General features: G+C 43.5%; 1 long non-coding RNA gene across 13 annotated transcripts in view; it reads right to left on the bottom strand.

The window, feature by feature from the left end:
- LOC306648064 overlaps nt 1–1,005 on the bottom strand; it is a 29,561-nt gene extending 28,556 nt beyond the window's left edge. For 3 of the 13 annotated variants that reach the window (XR_013760268.1, XR_013760269.1, XR_013760270.1), the window contains exon 1: nt 849–985. This is a non-coding gene — a long non-coding RNA (uncharacterized lncRNA). Of the gene's footprint in view, nt 1–848 lie in introns of all 13 variants that reach the window. The other 10 variants (XR_013760260.1, XR_013760261.1, XR_013760262.1 and 7 more) reach the window with 7 other exon arrangements.
- Between the last annotated feature and the right edge of the window lie 24,083 nt (nt 1,006–25,088).

The following is a 25,088-nucleotide window of genomic DNA, read 5'->3' as shown; positions in this document are numbered from 1 at the left end:
TTTGTTGTAGTGAATTATTACAATTTTTGTTCCCTCATCCATTTTTTAAAAAATTTTTGTAGTTGTAGATGGATAACATGCCTTTATTTTATTTATTTTTATGAGGTGCTAAGGGTTGAACTTAGTGCCTCACATATGTGAGGCAAGCGCTCTGCCCCTGAGCTACAGCCCCAGCCTCATTTTTAACATAGATGTAACTTTCTCTTACCGAAAAGAAGGGCTTAGTCCCCAGGACTAGTTCTCCACTTCCTTCCAGTTCCTCAATACAGACGACCCTGATTATATGCCTTATACAAGCACGACCGGTAACCAACTCGTTAATGGACAGCATCTACTTGACTCACCCTAGTGACTCCAACCCACTTGGATCCCACTGAGGGCGTCTCTGTTTCTCTCTCACACAAACATCCCAAGGGGTCACACAAGTCGCAGCCGCAACAGTAAAGCCATAGGCGCCCCACACCGGTCTCAGACCTTCAACTTCTGCACATACGGGGTTGAAACATACACAAAGTTACACAGTCCCAACCACAGTCACCGGTTCTGCACATTCTCATGCGCAGTGTTGCTCGGTCAGGAAGTCACTGTCACACATCCATTCTGGGAACCCAGAGTCATCACCACACAAGGTCACAATCACGCACCACGAAGACACACAGTAACCATCATAATCTCTGCCTCTCCTTCTCTTCAGCTCGCTCCAAACACAAAAGGACCGGAGCCACACTCCTCACTCTAGGCTCTCCCTACTTCCGATCGGGTACAAACTGGCCAAGTTCACTGGATTCCAAAAGCCTTTCAGCAGCTGACAGTTAAGCCAACTGTCCCGCCAAACCATAAAGAGGAACCTGAAATCCCGCAGCACGTGGGGTCGACCTTCGGGGTCTCAGGGAAATGTAGTCCAGAGCCCTACCGCAGGCCCTCCTAGTCCTCTCAGGACGAAAGCGGGGCTTGCTCTCCACAGAGCCCGGCGACAAGCGGATCAGAGGTGGAGCGCGCCCGGCGCTAGGGTGCTACTCATTCCAGGCAGCTGCGTTGCCATAGGACGACCACAGTCGGACCGTAGGACGACGTAACACCGGTTCGCGGAGCAAGTAGCTTCGAAACTCAGGACCTATGGGAAATGTAGTCCCAGGCCGAAGACACAGCCAGCGCCAAGGGAATGATCCCTCTGCGCTTGGAGCCCGGGCTTGGCCCATGTAGTCACTGACTGCGCCCAAGAGACGTCTGGCGGGCTGGGGATATAGTTGAGTAGTAGAGTGTTTGCCGAGCATGCACAAGGCCGGGGTTCATCCCCCACCACCACACACACCCCAAAAATAGTGGTTGTCAGACACTTCTGGAGTTGCTGGCTCGCCCTCACACTGCAGAAGGGATGAGGTCCAAGCCCAGACCTCGCTTCGCACAGCGCAGAGGGTGAGAGTGAAGCCCTGATCGACCTACGAAGCAAGCGATGGGAAAGAGCCCAGATTTTGGGGTGCTTGTGTGCACAAGCGAACCCCCAGGCAGGGTTGAGGAGAGTCCAAAGAAAGTGAGTTGTTGATCCCATTTGTGACTGGGTGTGAATGTGGGCATTGGGATTGCATCTTTTCAAATCTTCAAACCTCATGTCAGGCATTTGTAAATTGATAATAAAAGGGCACCTTTCTAAAGCATCAATTTTATTTGAAGGTTGACCGGGGAGGAGAGAGACAAGGTAACTAATTTTATATTAAAATACGTATATTTATTATGAATTAAGGCGGGCGCTGTAGTGCGTGTCTCTCAGCCTACTTACTCGGGCGTTTCAGGCTGGAGGATTCCAAACTCAAGGCTTGGCTGGGCAATTTTGCACAGACCTATTCTGAAAGCAAATCTTAAAACAGGGAAAGAGATGTAGCTCCGTGGTAGATCACCTGTGGGTTTATCCTCCAACACCACCACCAGGAAAAAAAAAAAAAAAAAAAGTCATCTGATAAACATCATAAACTGAGTTTTATGTTAAAATAGGTGTATTTGTGGATTAGAATGCAAAAGGAACATGCCTTTTAAAGCAAGAAATAACATTTCAGAATAAGTTATTGTCATGAGATGCTGCTTTTGTCCAAGTAGGGCTAGGGTTGTGGCTCAGTGGTAGTGTGCTCACCTAGTGTGCATGAGGCGCTGGGTTTGATCCTTCGCACCACATAAAATAAAATAAAGCTATTGTGTCCATCCACGATTTTTAAAAAATTCAAGTACAGGCACATACTCTTCTCTGTATATTTGCTAAATTACTAAATGATGTAGGTTTAAATCTACCACCTTATTATTTGTTTTCTGTACCACTGAGCTACATCTCCAGTCCTTTTTAGTTTTTATTTTGATACAGAGTCTCATTAAGTTGCTTAGGGTCTGGCCAAGTTGCTGAGGCCTGCCTGAACTTGCCATCCTCCTGCCTCAGCCGCCCAAGTAGCAGGGATTACAGGCCTGAGCCACCACTGCAGGCTTCACCTGTTCATAATTCTGGCATGTTCAAAGTACATTCTTTTTGTACAATGTTCTTCAACTTGGGCTCATACATTTTGGGAGAAATATCACATAAATGATGTTCTTTAGCCTCTCAGGAGATACATATCAACGTGTTCCATTACTAGTGATGTTAATTTTTCTTAGTTAAAATAAGGCCTCTATGAGACCTCTCCACTATGGAGTTAATGAATGAGTATGTTAAGGTTATCAGTAAATAAGAGCCTGAGAAATGATGTTTGTAGACTCTGAGTCTTAGCATTACAGAATTCCAGCATAAAGTAAGTTCTAGAGGGATTGAAAGATGATAAATACATAACCAGCACCTGATCATTTTGAGAATTTCCTTCAGCTCTTCCTTTTCTTGGGTCATTGGTTTCCTGTAGCTTTTTCCCCTTTGTTTAGTCCCTGATTTTTTTGGGGTGGGCGGGATGGGCGGTGAATCCTCCTCTATCACCTTATGATAGGTTTTAGGTAGTGGAAAAGTGACCCAGTGATAGAGCACCTGCCTAGCATGCATCAGGCCCTGGTTGAACTCCTAACATCACAAAAAACAAATGCAATAGATAGGTTAATTTGAGGTAAAATTTAGGGACATTTACAATTGTAAAAATGTCTTTATTCTAACTCTTTTGGGTGACTAAAATTCTAGATTTAGAATTTTAGTTTAAATAGTGTTCCATTAGAATTTTAAGAGAATTCTATGTTATTGTCTTCAAGCTTGCCTTGTTTTCTTAAAATTCCATGACGGTTTAATATTTTCTTTTCTTTCTCCATGGAAGCATATAGGATCATCTCTTCATACCTGTTCATTAAATGTGACAGAGGTGTGTATTGGTGTGAGTCTTTTTAATCACTTTTGTACAGGGTACTCAGTGGATCTCTTTATTTTGAAGAATCATGAATTGTATTTCTCTTGAAATCTCATATTTGTCCACTGAATTTTCTCCCATTCACTTTTCTCACTTTTTTTTTTTTTTTCTGGAACTCTTCAGCTGGATGTTAACATTCCTCATTTTATCTGCTAGTTTCCTCATCTTTTATCACTTCTTTCCATTGTTTTTTATATATGCCTTTTTTCCCCCAGATAGGGTCTTGCTAAATTGCCTGGGTTGTTCTCTAACTCGTGATCCGCTGCCCGAGTCTCCCAGGTAGCTCATAATGCAGGCACGCACACCAAGCCAGGCCTTAACTTTTAAAGTCAGCCAGATAGCAGCATGCCCTATAGTCCCAGCTATGGAGGAGGCTGAGGTAGGAGGATGCTTGAGCCCAAGAATTCAAGACCAGCCTAGACAACAGCAGGACCCTGTGCCTCCAAAAATATTTTCTTAAAGAGGTATCTTATTGTTCATTTCCAAAAGAGTTTTTATAATACCTGTTGCTTCCTTGACATAATACTTAGGTCTGTGCTACTGTTGAGTGTTTTGTTTTGGTTCTTAATGTCTGTTCCTTACCTTATATCCATATCTTTATAGGTTCTAAACTGTCTTTCATATTATAGTTTCCCCTAAATATTTGTGGATTAGTAGCTGTATGTTTATTTTATTCATGATGCACTAAAAAGGTGATTAATCTATGTATATAATATATTTCTATATGTATATGGCTAGAAATAGAACCAGATGTTCTTTGCAGTATGAGTTTTTTGAGGGGGTGGGAAGTTGGGACCAGGGATTGAACTCAGGGGCACTCCACCACTGAGACACATTCCCAGCCCTACTTTGAATTTTACTGAGACACGGGGTCTCACTGAGTTGCTTAGCCCCTCACTTTTGCTGAGGATGGCTTTGAACTCAGAATCCTCCTGCCTCAGCCCTCCCGAGCCACTAGGATTACATGTCTGCTCCACTCAGACTGGCTGCAGTGTGATTTCTTGAAGCCAGAAATGCCTATCATTAAGGAAAATTCTCTCATTAAGGGTGAATAAAATTTCTTACATGCTGGAACAATTTGCTACAACAAATGACATCTACATTAATAGAGGAAGGTCTTAAAACCATGATCTTGAACAAAAATAAATCAAGGAGAAGATGATGCACATAATGTAATGATGTATTTATTTATTTTTTTTTTCCTTTCTTTTTTTTTTATTGTAAACAAATGGGATACATGTTGTTTCTCTGTTTGTACATGGCGTAAAGGCATACCATTTGTGTAATCATAAATTTACATAGAGCAATGTTGTTTGATTCATTCTGTTATTTTTTTCCCTTCCCCCCACCCCTCCCACCCCTCTTTACCCTCTATACAGTAGTTCCTTCCTCTATACTTGCCCCCCTCCCTAACCCTAACTCTAACCCTTCCCTCCCCCCCATTATGTGTCAACCTCCACTTATTAGCGATATCATTCGTCCTTTGGCTTTTTGAGATTGGCTTATCTCACTTAGCATGATATTCTCCAATTTCATCCATTTGCCTGCAAATGTCATAATTTTATCATTCTTTATGGCTGAGTAATATTCCATAGTATATATATACCACAGTTTCTTTATCCACTCATCAATTGAAGGGCATCTAGGTTGGTTCCACAGTCTGGCTATTGTGAATTGAGCAGCTATGAACATTGATGTGGCTGTATTTCTGTAGTATGCAGATTTTAATTCCTTTGGGTATAGGCCAAGGAGTGGGATAGCTGGGTCAAATGGTGGTTCCATTCCAAGTTTTCTAAGGAATCTCCACACTGCTTTCCATAGCGGCTGCACTAATTTGCAGCCCCACCAGCAGTGTATGAGTGTACCTTTCTCCCCACATCCTCGCCAACACCTGTTGTTGCTCGTATTCTTGATAATCGCCATTCTAATTGGGGTGAGATGGAACCTTAGGGTGGTTTTGATTTGCATTTCTCTTATTACTAGAGATGTTGAACATTTTTCCATATGTTTGTTGATTGCTTGTAGATCTTCTTCTGTGAAGTGTCTATTCATTTCCTTAGCCCATTTGTTGACTGGACTGTTTGAATTCTTGGAGTAGAGTTTTTTGAGTTCTTTATAGATTCTGGAGATTAGTGCTCTATCTGAAGTATGATTGGCAAAGATATTCTCCCACTCTGTAGGCTCTTTCTTCGCATTGCTGATAGTTTCCTTTGCTGAGAGAAAGCTTTTTAGTTTGAATCTATCCCAGTGGTTGATTCTAGCTTTTATTTCTTGTGCTATGGGAGTCCTGTTAAGGAAGTCTGGTCCTAGACCAACAAGATGAAGATTTGGACCTACTTTTTCTTCTATAATCTGCAGGGTCTCTGGTCTGATTCCGAGGTCCTTAATCCATTTTGAGTTTAGTTTCGTGCATGGTGAGAGATATGGGTTTAGTTTCATTCTGGTGCATATGGATTTCCAATTCTCCCAGCACCATTTGTTGAAGAGGCTATCTTTTCTCCATTGCATATTTTTGGCCCCTTTGTCTAGTATGAGAAAATTGTATTTATTTGGGTTTGTGTCCGTGTCCTCTATTCTGTACCATTAATCTACCTTTCTATTTTGGTACCAATACCATGCCGTTTTTGTTACTATTGCTTTGTAGTAGAGTTGAAGATCTGGTATTGCAATACCCCCTGTTTCACTCTTCCTGCTAAGGATTGCTTTAGCTATTCTGGGTTTCTTATTCTTCCAGATGAATTTCATAATTGCCTGCTCTATTTCTGTAAGGTACGTCATTGGGATTTTAATTGGAATTGCATTGAATTTGTATAGCACTTTAGGTAGTATGGCCATTTTGACAATATTAATTCTTCCTATCCAAGAACATGGAAGATCTTTCCATCTTCTAAGGTGTTCTTTAATTTCTTTCTTTAGTGTTGTATAGTTCTCATTGTAGAGGTCTTTCACCTCTTTTGTGAGATTGATTCCCAAGTATTTTATTTTTTTCGAGGCTATTGTGAATGGGGTAGTTTTCCTAATTTCTCTTTCTGAAGATTCATCATTTATGTATAAAAATGCGTTGGATTTATGGGCATTGATCTTGTAACCTGCTACTTTACTGAAATCACTTATGAGTTCTAAGAGTTTTCTGGTGGAATTTCCAGGTTCCTCTAAATATATAATCATGTCATCAGCGAACAGGGATAGTTTGAGTTCTTCTTTTCCAATTCGTATCCCTTTAATTTCTTTGGTTTGTCTAATTGCTCTGGCCAGAGTCTCAAGAACGATGTTGAATAGAAGTGGTGAAAGAGGGCATCCCTGCCTTGTTCCAGTTTTTAGGGGGAATGCTTTCAGCTTTTCACCATTTAGAATGATATTAGCCATGGGCTTAGCATAAATGGCCTTTACAATATTAAGGAATGTTCCCACTATCCCTATTTGTTCTAGTGTTTTGAGCATGAAGGGGTGCTGAATTTTATCAAATGCTTTTTCTGCGTCTATTGAAATAATCATGTGATTCTTGACTTTAAGTCTATTAATATGGTGAATTACGTTTATTGATTTCCTGATGTTGAACCAACCTTGCATCCCTGGGATGAAACCCACTTGATCATGGTGCACTATCTTTTTAATATGTTTTTGTATGCGATTTGCTAAAATTTTGTTGAGAATTTTTGCGTCGATGTTCATTAAGGATATTGGTCTGAAATTTTCTTTCCTTGATGAGTCTCTGTCTGGTTTAGGTATCAGTGTGATATTGGCTTCATAGAATGAGTTTGGGAGGGTTCCCTCCTCTTCTATTTTATGGAATACTTTGAGAAGTATTGGAATGAGCTCTTCCTTAAAGGTTTTGTAGAACTTGGCTGAGAACCCATCTGGTCCCGGACTTTTCTTTGTTGGTAGGCTTTTGATGACTTCTTCTATTTCAGTACTTGAAATTGGTCTATTTAAATTGTTTATGTCCTCCTCATTCAGTTTAGGCAATTCATATGTCTCTAGAAACCTGTTGATGTCTTCGAAATTTTCTATTTTGTTGGAGTATAGATTTTCAAAATAGCTTCTAATTATGTTTTGTATTTCCATCCTGTCTGTTGTGATATTTCCTTGTTCATTCCGAATTTTAGTGATTTGGGTTTTCTCTCATCTTCTCTTTGTTAGTGTGGCTAAAGGTTTATCAATTTTGTTTATTTTATCGAAGAACCAACTATTTATTTTGTCAATTTTTTGTATTGTTTCTTTTGTTTCAATTTCATTGATTTCAGCTCTGAGTTTAACAATTTCCTGTCTTCTACTACTTTTGGTGCTGTTCTGTTCTTCTTTTTCTAAGGCTTTGAGCTGTAGTGTTAGGTTGTTTATTTGTTGAGTTTTACTTCTTTTATTAAATGCGCTCCATGAAATAAATTTCCCTCTAAGTACTGCTTTCATAGTGTCCCAGAGGTTTTGATATGATGTTTCTTTGTTCTCATTTACCTCTAAGAATTTTTTAATTTCCTTCTTAATATCTTCTGTTATCCATTCATCATATAATAGCATATTGTTTAACCTCCAGATGTTGGAATAGTTTCTGTGTTTTACTCTTTCATTTATTTCTAACTTCAATCCATTATGATCTGATAGAATACATGCTAGTGTCTCTATCTTCTTGTATTTGCTAACATTAGCTTTGTGGCATAATATATGGTCTATTTTAGAGAAGGATCCATGTGCTGCTGAGAAGAAAGTGTATTCACTCTTGGTTGGATGGAATATTCTATAAATGTCCGTTAAGTCTAAATTATTGATTGTGTTGTTGAGATCTATGGTTTCTTTGCTCAATTTTTGTCTGGAAGATCTGTCCAGTGGTGAGAGCGGCGTGTTAAAATCACCTAGTATTATTGTGTTGTGGTCTATTTGGTTTCTGAAATTGAGAAGGATTTGTTTGACATACATAGATGAGCCACTGTTTGGGGCATAGATGTTTATGATTGTTATATCTTGCTGATTTATGCTTCCCTTAAGCAGTATGAAATAACCTTCTTTATCCCTTCTGACTAACTTTGGCTTGAAGTCCACATTATCGGAAATGAGGATGGATACTCCAGCTTTTTTGCTGAGTCCATGTGCATGGTATGTTTTTCCCCATCCTTTCACCTTTAATCTATGGGTATCTTTTTCTATGAGGTGAGTCTCTTGCAGGCAACATATTGTTGGATCTTTCTTTTTAATCCAGTCTGCCAGTCTATGTCTTTTGATTGATGAATTCAGGCCATTAACGTTCAGGGTTATTATAGAGAAATGATTTGGTTTCCCGGTCATTTGGTTCATTTTTAAAATTTTGTTTATTTATTTGTTTGACACAACTTGTTTCCTCCTTTATTTGACAATTCCTTTAGGATAATTCCTCCCTTTGCTGATTTGCTTCTTTGTTTTTCATCTCTTCCTCATGGAATATTTTGTTGAGAATGTTCTGTAATGCTGGCTTTCTTTTTGTAAATTCTTTTAGCTTTTGTTTATCATGGAAGGATTTTATTTCATCGTCAAATTTGAAGGTAAGTTTTGCTGGGTATAAGATTCTTGGTTGGCATCCATTTTCTTTCAGGGCTTGAAAAATGTTGTTCCAGGACCTTCTAGCTTTTAGGGTCTGGATTGAAAAATCTGCTGATATGCGTATTGGTTTCCCCCTGAATGTAATTTGGTTCTTTTCTCTCACAGCCTTTAAAATTCTGTCTTTATTTTGTATGTTAGGTATTTTCATTATAATGTGCCTTGGTGTGGGTCTGTTGTAATTTTGTGTATTTGGAGTCCTGTAAGCCTCTTGAACTTGATTTTCCATTTCATTCTTCAGATTTGGGAAATTTTCTGATATTATTTCATTGAATAGGTTGTTCATTCCTTTGGCTTGTTTCTCTAGGCCTTCCTCAATCCCAATAATTCTTAAATTTGGCCTTTTCATGATATCCCATAGTTCTTGTAGATTCTGTTCATGATTTCTTACCATCTTCTCTGTTTGTTCAGCTTTGTTTTCAAGGTTAAATATTTTGTCTTCAATGTCTGAGGTTCTGTCTTCCAGGTGTTCTATCCTATTGGATATGCTTTCTATGGAGTTCTTAATTTGGTTTATTGTTTCCTTCATGTCAAGGATTTCTGTTTGGTTTTTTTTCAATATCTCTAACTCTTTATTGAAATGATCTTTTGCTTCCTGTATTTGCTCTTTTAACTGTCGATTGGTGCGATCAATCAATGCTTGCATTTGCTCTTTCATCTCATCATTCAATGCTTGCATTTGCTCTTTCATCTCCTCGTTTGCTTCTCTGATCATTTTAATTATGTACATTCTGAACTCCTTTTCTGTCATTTCTTCTGCCATGCTGTCATTGGGTTTTATTGATGTAACATCTAGATTTGTTTGCAGCATTTTCTTTCCTTGTTTTCTCATGTTGTTCAGATATCAGTGGACCGCTGAGATATTGCAGATTTCCTCTGTTGATTTACAATGACCCTGAAGATTTCTATATATATCCCCTCTTAGCCTTCAGTAGGCTGAAGTCTTGGAGGAGGTTGATAATGCGGTGCTCCACAAGGAAGCTGCCTCTCTAGGAGTAGTGGCCTTCAGGTGGGGTATATTCCCTGCTAGTGGGCAGAGGTGCCTCCACTTGTTGACCAATGGTCATCCAAAGGGGACCTAGGCTGTGGGCTGAGGCAAGGCCTGTTTGGGCCTGAGCCTCTGGTTTTACTGTCCTTGTGGGAAACCTCACCCAGCAGGGAAGACTCACCCGGTGGGGAGGTCTCGCTGGTCAGTTTCCTCCTAGAGGTTCCCCTCAATTTACATCTACTGCCTGGGCTGGGCTGCCTTCCTCTGCAAAGTTTCCAGGGGCCCGGCCCTACCTCCTGGGCCTGGGAGCCTCACCCTTCGCAGATGAATCTCCTTAGGCTGCCCCTCCTCAGAGAATTTGCCCATAGGCCTGGAACCTTCGCTCCGCCCTAAGCCTGTCTCTGTGCGGCTCTTCCACCCAGAAGCCTCCTAGATCCTGGGACCCTGTTCTGCACCTAATCGCCTGGCTGCGTGGCCCCTCCTCTGAGCAGCCACCTGTGGCCCCGAACAATCGCTCTGAGTCCCAGAGACCCGCCACAGGCCTCTTCCTCCAGACAGCTGCCCAGTATGCCGGTGCGGTCACTAGGAGTCCAAGAAACTCACTTCGTGCCTCCTCCTCCCACCAACCACCCGTAGCCCGGGGCAATCAATCACTCCGAGTCGAAGTGACCCTGCCCGTTCCTCCTCCTTCTCCAGATAACCCCCCGGGTGTTCAGGAGCAGTCCCTCTGAGTGGCTCTGAATCCACGTGACCCGCTGCACGGGTCCTCTGGGCCACCGCCCGGAGCTCTGGTGTGGTCCTTCAAGACCAAGCGACCCACCACGCTTCTCCTCCAGGCAGCCCCCCTGTGTTCAGGAGCTGTCACTTTAAGACCAAATAACTCACCACTCGCCTTCTCCTCTGAGCAGCCGCCTGGAGCGCTAATGCAGTCACTGCGAGTCCAAAGGACCCGCCGCGCTCCTTCTCCTCCTTCTCCTACTCCTCCGGGCAGGCCCCGGGGTTCAGAAGTGGTCAGGGTCCAAACAGCTCGCCACGCAGCCCCTTCTCTGGCAACCGCCTGTAGTTCCCGTATAGTCGCCCGAATCCAAGCGGCTGCTCCTCTTCCTCCTCGTCCTCAGGGCAGGCCCCGGGGTTCAGAAGCGTTGTTCTGATTCCAAACAGCTCGCCGCGCGGCTTCTCCTCTGGCAACCGCCTGCAGCTCTGGCGCAGTCTCTCTGAATCCAAGTGGCCACGCTCCTCTCCTCCTCCTCAGGGCAGGCCCTGGTGTCCTGAGTCCACACAGTTCTCCCCGCCTCTCCTCCCCCGGGCAGCCGCCGGAGCCCCAGTGGCTGTTCCGAGTCCCAGCGCTGTGCCGAACGGCCTCCTCTATGGCGCTCCAGCGGGGGGAGGGGCGTCTCGCCGGCAGTTCTACTTCACAAAGTTTCCTGCGTTCCGGGACCCCCGTCCCATCCGGGATGCCCCCCCAGGGGGTGAGAGTCACCCGGCTACTTTGAGTTGGTCCCAAGCGTCTCAATATCTCCTCTCTTGAATCCTGAGTTCTGGAGCAACACGTAATGCAGCCACCCTCTAGGCCGCCATCTTGAAAACCCCCCTGATGTATTTAATTTGAATAAAAAAACAACATTAATGTTGTATACTAAATTAGGAATATGGGTATGTATGTAAATGTATAAAAAGTAGGAAAAGGTGGACAAATTCATGGTGGGTGCTTGCATATGTGGATGAGGAAGAATGGGATGAAATAGACGATGGCTGGAGGAGATTTTGGTTCCACATCTAAATGTCCACATGTTATTTCAAAACTACAAAGAATCATAAAATATTAGGGTACTTCCCGACAGTGGCAATACATGTGCTTACATGGTAGGGTTAGCTTGCCATAGCTTTAACAAAAAAGGTAGATTTACATTATATTTTAAAACAATGTAACAGTTGTCTCCATTTCCAGACACTGAGATTTTTTTTCCTAGTTAGAAAATACATCTGAAAGCTTGGAATGGAACCACCATTTGACCCAGCTGTCCCACTCCTTGGCCTTTACCCAAAGGACTTAAAATCAGCATACTACAGAGATACAGCCACATCAATGTTCATAGCTGCTCAATCCACCATAGCCAGATTGTGGAACCAACCTAGATGCCCTTCAGTTGATGAATGGATAAAGAAACTGTGGCATATATATATACAATGGAATATTACTCCGCCATAAAGAACGATAAAATAATGGCATTTGCAGGCAAATGGATGAAATTGGAAAATATCATGCTAAGTGAGATAAGCCAATCTCAAAAAACTAAAGGACAAATGATCTCGCTGATAAGCGGATGATGACATATAATGGGGGGTGGGAGAAGTTAGCGTTAGGGTTAGGGTTAGGTTTAGGTTTAGCGTTAAGGAGGGGGCAAGAATGGAGGAAGGAAGAACTGTATAGTGGGAAAAGAGGAGTGGGAGAGGTGGAGGGAAGGAAAAAAAAAGCAGAATGAATCCAACAACATTACCCTATGTAAATTTATCATTACACAAATGGTATGCCTTGACTCCATGTACAAACAACATGTATCTCATTTGTTTACAATAAAAAAAGATGAAAGATCACAATAAATAAATAAATAAATATAAACCAAAATATTATCAAATAAAAACAATAGCAATGGCAAAAAGAAAGAAAAAAGAAAATACATCTGAAAACTTCTAACTGCTTACTATAAAAAAATATTTAACTGATTAAAAATGAAATGGCAATATAATAAAACAGTTTTAATTTGCTGTTTTAGCATGCACTGGTAATAGTATGCAAGATCTAATTTCTCATCATTTCTAGCATTGTTTACCAACCGATTAGTTGGTCGTACAATTGTAATTATCCTGTCACTAAATAATGATACAAGCAGCATTTTTGTGGAGAGAATTCAATTAGAGATACTGACTTTAGGTATTAGTTTCCTGGTTTCCTCATATTAATTTCTATACTAAAGGCTTTAGAGACTTAGGTTTTTATTGCAGTGTTTTAAATAAACTCTTCTTTCTAGGTCTTCTGTTAAACCTCTGAGTAACATGCAAACCCATTCATCCTAGCTTCAATCTTACCTTGCAGGGTTTCCCCCCCATAATTTTGAATGGTAAGATTTTCTGAACTAACACGTGTCTCAGAATCATTCCTCTCTCTCTCATAGATTATTTATATACCAACGGTCAGGGGATGTAATTCCTCTTCACTGTGACCTGCTGGTCCTTCATAGGCACAGCAGTTATTTCACAGCTCTGGAAAACTCCTGAGGCACAGAGATGATGATACCAACAGTTGCAAGTTGAAGTTTACTCCTGCCTGGCTTTGCTCTCCTTTAAAGGTGCTTATGAACAGTAAGTTGATAGGCTATTGCCTAGGTTTACATTCTAGTCAGAGAAAAAGAGTTAAAGAACTAAAAGAGGAAAAATGAGGTGATTTCTTATTGGATAAATAATATGAAAGATAAAGAGTTGATAAAAGTAAGTGGGGCTGGGGTGAATACCCGAGGCATAATTGTTAGGGAAGGGATGAGAGTAACATTAGAGCTGGGAGGGTAAGGACCAGCAGGGTGGAAGAGTTACCAGAAGGGGTTGTAACACTAAAGACCTTGAATAACCAGACTTGGACTGTGTCATGAACAGGAGCCTAGTGTGACTGCAGCTCAGCCAGTGAAGGGGAAATGGGTTTGGATTTAGGATGCACAGTAGACATTTCCCAGATGATATAAGGTTTACAGGCCACAGAGGCAAAAGATTTGGGATCTATGTTTCTGTACCATGGAAACCTACTGATGGGTCTAACACCACAAATTTCAAATTGTGGAAAGTAGATTGGGTAGAGCATGAGTGAAATCAAATAAACCAGGTGGGCTATGTAATAATCAAAGATAGGAATGACAGTCTTTACACTAGAAACAGCAGGCATACAGGATAAGGCAAAATGGACAGGTTTGACACACATTTTGGGGTAAAAGAGGACTTGCTAATGTGGGGGATGAGAAAAAAGTAAGTATCAATCATGACCCAATAGAGTTTTGGCTTGAGCTACTGAGTACTTGGTTTTCTCATTTAGAAGCATTTGGGAAAAGGTGTGAAATCAAGAACTGTTTTGGACATGTTAACTTTGTGATTCTCTGATAGGGAAGTAGAAATGTGAAGGACACAGTTCTGTATGATTCTAGAAATGAATCTAAGAGATGAGACATTGGCAAACAATCATTTTTGCCATTTTAGACCACATTTTGTGTTAAAGTTGAGTTGGTTTTGATGCCCACATTTCACCCATTTCACATTTTCAGATTTCTATTTACATTCTTCCTTACACTTAAATCACTAACAGACTCAGCTTTGCATTTAATTGGATCAAATACCCTTGTCTCCACTTCAAAAGAAAAGAAAATCTGAAATTCTGGTTATCATTTTCCGTTTCCAATGAATACAAATGATCTGAGTAATTTTTAAAATCATTTTCAGTGGGCTGGGGTTGTAGCTCAGTGGTAGAGTGCTTGCCTAGCATGTGTGAGCCACTGGGCTCAGCATCACATAAAAATAAATTTAAAAAAGCTACTGTGTCCACCTACAACTAAAGAAAAAGTTAATGATAAAACACTGAAGAAAAAAAATGAAAGATAATAAAAAATGGACAGAACTCCCATGATCATGGACCTGCAGAATCAGGTATAAACCTAAAGGAAAGAAAGTCAGCATACAAAAGACATACCTGCATATCTATCTTTATTGTGGCCATATTCACTGTAGCCAAGTTACAGAATCAGCCTACATGCCTGCCAACACATGAATGAGTGAAGAAATTATGGAACATATACACAATGTTTTGCAGGAAAATTAATGGAACTGAAGGTAATCATGTTAGCAAAGTAAGTCAGTGTAGAAACCAAGTGTAGCATGTTTTCTTTCATATGTGGTGACTAAAAGGAAAAAAAAAAGACCTGAAATTGCAAGAGGGACTATTAGCTTAGGGGACCAAACAGAAGGCAAGTGAAGGTTGAGTGGAGGGTGTATCCAATTAAAACACAATATATATGTGCATAGAAATGTCACAGGGAAAACCACTAATTTGATCATTATCATGAGTTAATGTTCATGATGATGATGATGATGATGATAATGATAATAATAAACAATCTCTGTGTATTTAAGGAATAATATGTGGGAGAAAAAAGACCATACAGGGTGGGTATATAAAACAGGGACCAGGGACCATGAAAAGTCACAAGAAAATAGGCTATGGAGCTTGGAGATATAACAAAATTGGTGTAAGAGGAAAGATATTATACCCAATTTCAGGGATTAGTGAAATTTTCATGTATAGCAAGTGGTATGAATTGGGCCAAGGACACAGATTTCAGTGTCACAAGAGGACTTCTACTTTGCATGAAAGCAAGGCACTGGGCACAACCTGTGGACTGAAATACACCTATATTTGGGAGGCAGAAAGCACTTGAGAAAAAACCTGTATGGATGTCATGGTGATGTTACAAAGAAAACAAGAAATATTCATTGCCCTGAAGAGCTGCCATTTCTGAAAAAGGAAGGTTATGAAAAGTGGTAGTAGTAAAAGGAGGCATGGAGACATGTGGGCCATTCAAGGCGATAAAAAATATAGAAAGTGAACAATTCGATGGTTACTGGTGTGTTTATAAATATATGCGACCGCTCAAGTCAATTGAATAATCTGTACCTTTTAGCTGTTCCCCACCCTCCACACATTGCCTGTCTCCAGATTTAAATAAAGAGTGATCCAGGGCTGCATGCTGGTGCACACCTGTGATCCCGGCAGTGTGGGAGGCTGAGGCAGTAGGATGTCGAGTTCAAAGCCAGCCTCAGAAACTTATCAAGGCCCTAAGCAACTAACTCAGTGACATCCTATCTCTAAATCAAATTCAAAAAAGGTCTAGAGATGTCGTTCTCTTGTCTCTATAAATTACCCTATTGTGATTTTCATATGTATGGAATCATTCATATGCAGACTCACGACTGGCTTCTTTCATTTCTCAGAATGTTTTTAAGGTTCATCCATGTGTTCATTCCTTCCTAAGGCTGAATAATATTCTGCATATAGACAGGCCACCTTGTTTACCCATTCCCCAGTGATGGCAGGTTCCAAGATTTAGCTATTATAAAAGATGTATCTATGAATTTCATGTACAAGTTTTTGATTGAGTATTTTGTAATTTTCAGAGTATAATTTATTTTTTAAATTTTATTCCTAAGTACTTTCTTCTTTTTGATGCATGGAACTGCCCTCCTCAATTCAATTTGAAATTGTTTAGTGCAAGTGTACAAATGTACAACTGATATATACATTGATCTTCTAGGCAGGAGTGTTGCTGCGTTTGATCCTTTTTTTTTTTTTTTTTTTTTTGGGATGTGGATTGAACTCATGGCCTTGTGCATGAGAGGCAAGCACTCTACCAACTGACATATATATACCCAGCCCTAATCCTAAGTTTTTGGAGTTTTTATTTGTTTTGTTTTGCTTTGTTTTGGGTGTTGATTTTTTAAAATTTTCTACATAGAAAATTATAAAAGCTGCAAATAGAAGTGGTTTTACTGCTATTCAAACCTGGAAAACTTTGTTAACATACCTTGTCCAAAAGCCCTTGGGGAAGAAACTTCAGACATTGAGTGGTAGTGGCAAAATTGGACATCCTTGTCTTCTTCCTGATCTTAGGGAGAAAAGAGCCAGTCTTTGATCATTAAGTAAGATGTTAGCTGTGGCTTCTTCCTACATGCTCTATGTCATGTTCAAGAAATTCCATTTTGTTCCTGGCTTTTTGAACATTTTAATTGTGAAAGATTATTGACTTTTGTTCAAAAGCTCATTTTCTCCATTGAGATGATCATGTGATTTCTTTTATATTTCATTTACATGATGCATTACATTAATTGACTTTGGGATGTTGACCCAACCTGTGTTCCTGGGATATGTTCAAACTGTATCACGTAGAACTCATTTCATATGTTATGGGGTTTGGGCTGCTAGTACTTTGTGGGGGATTTTTGCACCCTTATTCTTATAAGATATACTTTGATGGGCCCTGGTATCTAGGTAGTATTGACCTATAAAATGAGCAGAGAGCTTGGCTGTATTCGTCAATTGCAGCAGAGAGACACTGGGTAACTCACAGCTGAGAGCAGTTCGCCTGAACCTACTTAGGCCTGGCAATGCAGAGGCCTGACAATTCAAAGGGACCAATTTACAAAGAAATAATCTCAATTTGAGCAGAAAAACAAAAAATGTACCTTTGCCCAGGCAAAGCCAGTTTCACAGGAAACTACCAGTGACATTATTCCAAGAAACTCTTCTATATGCTGAATAAATAAATAAATAAGAAACACTGTGTCTGCAGATGCTTCAAGTTTTGAAAACTGTGCCAAATTCTCATATGTACAAAGAAGACTCACTGAAAGACACCAGAGAAGAGAATAATTGTCACATGATTCCAACAGGAATAAAAAATTATTTGCAATTTGTCCAGTGCTCTAAAGTCAGACCCCATGCACAAGTACATGATTGCAGGAAAAGGGACAAAGTGATGAATACACTAGAGATGGGAGTTAGTAGAGTTCAAAAATGAAAGAAAAATGAGCAAAACCACTTTAGAAAGAAGAATCAACTACAAGAAGCACAAAATACAACAAATACCACAGAAAGTATAGTGTGGAAAAAGAGAATATGGAACTTAGTGAATAGAACAAACTGAAAAAACTGATGGAAATTATTGGAAGAAAAAAGGAAAGTGAGAGGTGATCCAATATACAAAAAGCAGAGCCCCTAAAGCTGAAATCCAACTTCAGATAAAATATCTAAAACTGTTTTAACATCTAAGAATGAGTCCTAGCAATAAAGCATAAATAATTATAGTGAAAAGACAACATATTGTAGGAAGAAATCATCCCAATCATCAGGACCAAAAGACTGCCTAATAAACGTGAGACTAAAATCCATGAAGAATCAAGGTAAAAACACCCAATCACCTTCAAGAAAAAGGAAATTCAGTTGCCAGTAAGCTTCTGCACTGCTAAATTCAGTATCCCAAATAGTGAGGTAACTTTTCTAACATAAAGACACATAGACGTAAACAGTAAAAACCATAGGGGAAAGAGTATAAATAATAAATGAGATTTTTTAAAGGCGATTTGTTTGCAAGAAGAGAGTGCAAGTATAAGCCATGGACTAGGAGTATCTGCATACACATAGTTGACAAAGGACTCACATTCAGATTACATAAAGTACTCCTAAGTACCAACAATAAAAAGAGAAGCTCAAAAAAAAAAAAAAAAAAAAAAAAAAAAAAGAAAGAAAGAAAGAAAGAAAGAAAAGAAAAGAAAAAAGAAAAACAGGCTAAAAACACCAAAGATGTCCAAATGGTCATTAGACATCAAAACAAAGACATTCAACTTCACTGGCCATCAGTCAGGAAAACCACATGGCCTTACCACTACATACCCACCACTTTTTACAGTCTGTATTAAGAAGAAGGTGGAGCAACTGGAACTTGCAGAAACTCTTGCAGAGTCTCAAAACTGCCTCAGCCATTGCAGAAAACCCACAGAAACTGCTTCTGTGGCCTCACATACTGGGTGACCCACCAGCTGCTCTCCTGGGAATAAACCCAAGAGAAACGCACCCGTATGAACACAAAGTGACAAGGGCAAGAAGGCTCGAAGCATCACTATTCATGAGAGCACAAAGAAGGACTGGACACAGACAAGTGGTATATTCATGCACTGGAACACTATTTAATACAAATCCACTTTCTTTGTTTTTCTTTTTCCTTTGCTTTCTTCTTTTCTTTTTTCTTTTTCTGTCTTTCTTCTCTTTTTTCTGGTACAGGGGATTGAACTCAGGAGCACTCAACCACTGAGCCATATTCCCAGGCCTCTTGTATTTTTTTAGAGACAGAGTCTCACTGAGTTGCTTAGGGCCTTGCCATTTTGCAGGCTGACTTTGAACTTGAGGTTCTCCTATCTCAGCCTTCCAAGCCACTGGGAATACAGGCATATGTCCCTCCATCTGGCCAAATGAACTTTCTACATACACAATGTGGATGGCTCTCACAAACATGATGTTGCACAAAAGAACCAGCACAACGTGGTACATATCCTGCTTGATTCCATCTACACAGCGGTTCAAAGAGACAAAACTGATGTAGGGTGGTTACTGTGGGGGAGCTGCTGGTTGAACAAAAGCTCCACAGGACCTTCTAGGTTGCAGGTATGGCTGGACCTGGGTACTTACAGGGTTGTTTCCCTGTGGTCCTTCACTTAAGTCATACATCTCTAATTGCACTGGTTGCTTGATTGCATTATGGTGGACAGACTTCCCTGGACACATGATAAACTCTAATAAAATTTACCTGGGGAGGAATACATACAAGGCAAATAAACAAAAGAAAGCAGGGGTCATGACCTTGAAGATGCTCAACACCATAACCTACAGTTCACAATGAACATGTAGCAATAATGAGCAGATGCCTATTAACAAAACTGCAGCTTTCCCACCAGAGCTGTGGTAGAGACCTTGCCTGGCCTGCACAAGACCCTAGGTTAGACACAGATACCCAACAGCACAGAAACAAACAACAAAAACAAATTGAAAAAGCTGCAACTCGGGCTGGGCTGTAGCTCAGTGGCACAGCGCTTGCCTCGCATGTGTGAGGCACTGGGTTCCATCCTTAGCACCACCTAAAATTTTTTTTTAAAGAAAGGCATTCTGTTCATCTACAACTGCAGAAAAAAATAAATAAAAATTTTAAAAAACTGCCACTCTCCTAAAGCAGACGTTATAGGTTATGTAAGAAAAATTCAGGCTCCACATGCGAGTTAGAAAAATTAACAAAACAATAAAGCACAGGCCTATAATCCCAGTGATTGTGGAGGCTGAGGCAGGAGGATTATTGCAAGTTTGCTGCTAGCCTGGGCAACTTAGTAAGAATCTTCCTGAAAAAAAAAGAAAGAATCCCGTGGGACACTTCCAGGGCCATTCTCCTGGATTTCTAAATTGATAGTATGGTGGGAAACCATGGAGGAAGAATCAACTAGAGCTATTTGGGGGCAATGGATGGTGGTTTCACTCTAGGTGGGTGGAGTCCTGTCAAGCAGAAGCCATACAGATATTCTTGGGAGCCATGGAGAAGGGCTGCCTGAATAAGCAGAAGGCAAGCAGCCTCAGAAGGACACCCTGAAGCGGTGGGAACAATGGTGTGGCCGGTGTGGGAAAAGCTGCAGCAGCGTCCAGAGGAGCATTAGGCTGACAGCAGCAGTGCGGGTGGGGGTGGGGCGGCCTTCCTCTGCCCACCCTGCTTGGCCCGCGGTCCTTCCTCCGTCACGCGTTCCAGCCCCACGTCACAGGGGCTCAACTCAACGGTGCACACTTTGTCTCCAAGGAGCTGGTGTGTTGGCCGAGCTCCTCTGGTCGACGGACTCGCTTCGGATCCAAGTACACCAGGTGCCCAGAATGGGCACCTGCTCTAGCAAACGGGGGCGCGGACCTCGCCACCTGGCGTGTGCCCATCAGGCGCCCATCCGCCTCTGCCTCGAAGCTCCCTCTCGTCACAGGGAGCACCCTGCAGCTCCTGTCCGGACTGCCTGCAGGAACGTCCAGCAAGACCCCGGACGTCGGGCGCCTCCCGCAGCTGGCTGCTTGAGAGGCCCTGTCCTGCAGGCAGTGGGCGCCACCATGGGGATCCTGCCGCCGCAGGCCTGGGGGGCCTCCGGCCCAAAACCAGCGCTAACATCGCGGTCTGTGCGGATCTTGGGCCCCTTCACAACCCTAAGGATCCCTCCTCCAACTCGGAGCAGACCTGTCCTCCCGCCTTCACTTGGTCAGCCAGTCCACCAGGCTGAGGAGCCCATGACACCGGCTCCGGGCCCTGGAGCTGCTTCGGAAGAAGTAGAGCCCAGGGCCCAGGAACATCTGGAGGAAGGCGGGGAGGAGGAGCAGGAGGAGGAGGAGGGGGACGTGGAGCATGAGGAGGAGCACAAGGAGGAGGAGCCGGAGGAGGAGGCGGAGAACATACAGGAGGAGGACGAGGAGAAGGAGCACAAGGAGGAGGAGCCTGTGGAGGAGGAGCCAGAGGAGGAAGAGGAGGACGAGGACGACGAGGAGGAGGAGGTCGACGAGGAGGACGAAGAGGAGGAGGAGGACGAGGAGGACGAGGAGGAGGAGGAGGACGAGGAGGAGGAGGAGGAGGAGGTCCAGGGAGAGAGTGGTGAGCCACGAGGGAGGCCTGAGGAGCTGGATACGGGGCCCCTGAGCCAAGGGGCAGCAACAGCAGCAAAGTCTGCGGAGGCTCAGGGAAATCTCAGTGCCCTGGAGCCCAGCCCTGGGCCCCTGGAGACCAACAGCAATCCAGACAGGGCCCAGGTGTCTCCACAGCACTCGTCTGGTGGGAGCCCTGCCACCTGCTGCTCCCAGCGCCCTGCTCAGGGCGTCCAGGTTACAGCCGAGGCCCAGGCAGCAGTGCGGCCCGAGCCACACCAGGGCTGCTGCTCACTGCCAGAGGAAGGGAGCAAGGGGAGGCGAGATGAACACCACCGGACAATCTCTCCAGGCCCTCGGGCCTCCATCAAGGGGCTTCCGAGCGAAACATCTTCCTGGGCTCCACCCCATTGCTCTCCCTCACAAGGGGCTGCTACCTGGAGGCCCAGGAAGAGAAAATTGCCCATGGTAACGGCCCTGCCACTCTTGGTGCCCTGGCCTGAGGAAGAGCTGCCCCCACCTGCCAAGCGGCCACGTCTGTGCTTCCAGGAGGACTCAGGCAGCCTGAGGAGGGAAGCTCAGGCTGCAAGGAGGACAAGGGGGGAGGGTGCCCAGGCCTTGGCAGGTAGAAGGGGGGCTCTGAAGGGCCCCCGCACCACTCAGTCGCTCCACTCCTTCTTCCGAGTGGAAGTGCCTGCCCGCAAGGCACACTCAGTCAGCCCGCCCAGTCACCCCTCCCAGATGCCCCATATTCTTTCCAGCCACCAGATCCAATTCCAGCTTGCTGAACCCCTGAACCCATCTGTCCCTCTACCTTCCCCGGTGCCAAAGAAAGATGAGGGGGAAAGCCCCAGTTCAATTCCTCTGCCTCTTCCCACTCACACTCCTCCTGCTTGGAGCAAAGAGGGAAGCAATGTGGGAGTTAACCCCAATGACTTTCACCAACCTACACACCTGCCGAGACCTGTGGCATCTCCCAATTCCCACCTCCCCACACCTCTTATCCAGGTCCCTTTTCCCTCCAACCCGACCCGCTGCAGATCCATCTCCCCCATCCCCATGTGTATTGATTCTCCTCCTCCCACTGCTCCTCTCCTTCCTCCCACTCCTCCTCCCCCTCCGCCTCACACACTTCCTCCCCCTCATCCTACCCCTCTTCCTCCCCCTCCTCCTCCACCTCGTCATCCTCCTCCCCTTCCTCCTCCTCCTAACCCTCCTTCTCCTCCATTTCATCCACCTCTTCTTTCACATCTTTATCCTCCTCCTGCTCCTGCTCTACCTCCTCCTACCCGCTGCAGATCCATCTCCCCCATCCCCATGTGTATTGATTCCCCTTCTCCTCCTCCTCTTCCTCCTCCCCCTCCTCCTGCCCCTGTTCCTCCTCCTCCCCCACCTCCTCCTCCTCCTCTCTCTCCTCCTCCTCCTCCATTTCATCCACCTCTTCCTTCTCTTTATGCTCCTCCTCCTCCTGCTCTTCCTCCTCCTAATGCCCCTTCTCATTTGGCTGCTCTTGCTCCTCCTCCTTTTCCTCCTCTTTATCCTCCTCCTCTCCCTCCTCCTTCTCCTCCTCTCCCTCCTCCTCCGCCTCCTTTTTTTTATCCTCCTCCTCCTGCTCTTCCTCCTCCTAATGCCCCTTCTCCTTGGGCTGCTCCTGCTGCTCCTCCTGCTGCTCCTCTTCCTTATCCTCTGCCTCCTCCTCTTTATCCTCCTCCTCTTTATCCTCCTCCTCCTGCTCTTCCTCCTCCTAATGCACCTTCTCCTTGGGCTTCTCCTCCTGCTGCTCCTATTCCTCCTCCTCCTCTCCCTCCTCCTCCTCATCCTCCTCTGCCTCCTCTTCCTTATCCTCCTCCTCCTGCTCTTCCTCCTCCTAATGCCCCTTCTCCTTGGGCTCCTCTTCCTCCTCCTCCCCATTCCTTCCCAAGCCCTACTCTCCTCCCTTGCACCTGCAACCTCCATTGCCAGGGCCACAATGGACCTGCTACCAGCATCTCTGCTACCAGCATAGCCAAGTCACCGGCTCCCCTTGCTGGCCATGCCACTGTGCAGGCTGAGGACATTCACATGGACACAACCCCTCCATCGATGGCACTCATTTTTGAATCTTCTGCTTCCTGGGGCAGCTCCTGCCCTCACCCCAAGGGCCATGGCCAGAGGATGAACAGGCAGCCAGCTCATGCAGCTGTCTCCACTGGACCCCTGGTGCCTCAGGTCAACCACCCCAACTCCAATCTCTACCCTGCTGTTGTCCTACAGCCCACCCCTCAGCCTGTATCCAAGAACCCTCAACAGAACAGAGCCTCTGCCAACGCCCCCAGGCTGCCACTTGCCAACCATCCACTGGACTCCACCCCGGCACACAGGGCCTCTGCCCCTTCAGCCTCCAAGACCTCCAGTGAAGAACCCATGGATACCACCCCTCCATCTTGGGCGGTCCTCTTCTAGTCACCTCCTGCCTGCCAAGCTCTCATACTCACTCCATTTGGTAAGCATGGCACACACGTTGACAGCTAGTTCTAGATCGCAGGCCTGGTGGCACATGTTTGATGTTCCGATTGCTCCCAGCGTGACTTTGGAGGTGAAATGAGCTTTGCCAATCTGGGCTTTTGACATAATAGCTGGACGTAGAATCACCAAGGTAGCATTTTGCATGCACACACACCCGCACACACAAACACCCACCACACACACACACACACACACACACACAGAGGAATGCCACAGTCTTTGACTCTATATTTCAGAATTATGCAAACTTGAAAATTTTCTAAGACTATCAAGAGACTAAAGAGATGTGACAAGTGTAGGAATTTGGTGACCCTGGACTTAAACCAAGTATGGAGGATGCAAAATAACAAACCTGGGCTAGACATTGGAGGAAGGTATCTATGTTAGTTTCCTGAATTTAGAAATGTTCCAGAGTTAGGAGAGACAATGTGTTTCCTAGAAAAGTCACGGCACAGTAAAGGCATTAAAGGGTTCAGGGGTATGAGACACAAATATTCTTCTCAAAATGTTCAGAAAAATGGAATTAGGAAAAGTCAATGATAATCAATATGTGACAAAATGTGAAAAGTTGGTAACTCATCCTAGCAACTCAAAATAATTCTCATGAAAAGGCACTCAATCAATTTTGTCCAGCCAGCAATGAAGTTATGTAAGTCCTCAAGAGTCTGACAGCACGCTGACTTTGACCATGATACAGTGCCATGAGGTGTGGCCTGGTGAGATCCCTGAGGTGCCCACTGAGATTCCCGGTACACTTGTTTGTCTTCACATTCTTTAATTTCAGAGGCCTGGAGTAGAGCAGCTTTGCTTTGCTCAAAAAGATGACATTGAGTCTGGATTGGAGTAAGATATTTCTATCATGTGGGAGATGAGAAGCCACACTGGGTCTGGCCTAGGGAACCCACGTGGGGATATTTGTCAGGAAACATACCAGGTGCCCTTAGGGAGGTAAGCAGCAGAGGCTTCAGCCCATCACACGTGAGCAGAGCATTGCAGCATCCGGGAAATGAGGGCCCTGCTCTGTTCCTTCATTTACATCCACACAGCGACACTTTTCATTTTACACAGGAATACTCAACTATGACTGATCGACTGTTCTTCCAACAGGAAAATCCAGTTTTCCTTTCTCAAGAGAATGAATACCAATTTCAGCATAAAAATCACTCTTTTGCCAAGAGTCCTTGTATTCCTTTAGCCTTTATAGTGTGTCTTATGCTCTGTGCAAATCATCACATCATTTTCTGCAAGTTTCACAATTCTCTGAACCACATATTATGAGCCCCATTTTAGGTTTGTAAAATGAGCTGAATGGACGCTGATTCCTTTTCCAAGATCCCAGTGATAAGAGTGAGCAGAGGTGATTGCATAAGATTTTAAATCTCATTCGAGTCCATAATAATGAACCTGTATACTAAACAGACTCTACAATATGGACTTG

This window comes from Sciurus vulgaris (genome assembly GCF_902686455.1).
Source record: "Sciurus vulgaris genome assembly, chromosome: 17".
Lineage (NCBI taxonomy): Eukaryota > Metazoa > Chordata > Mammalia > Rodentia > Sciuridae > Sciurus > Sciurus vulgaris.
Note: the sequence above shows the minus strand (reverse complement) of the source record. Positions and strands in the feature narration are given on the sequence as shown.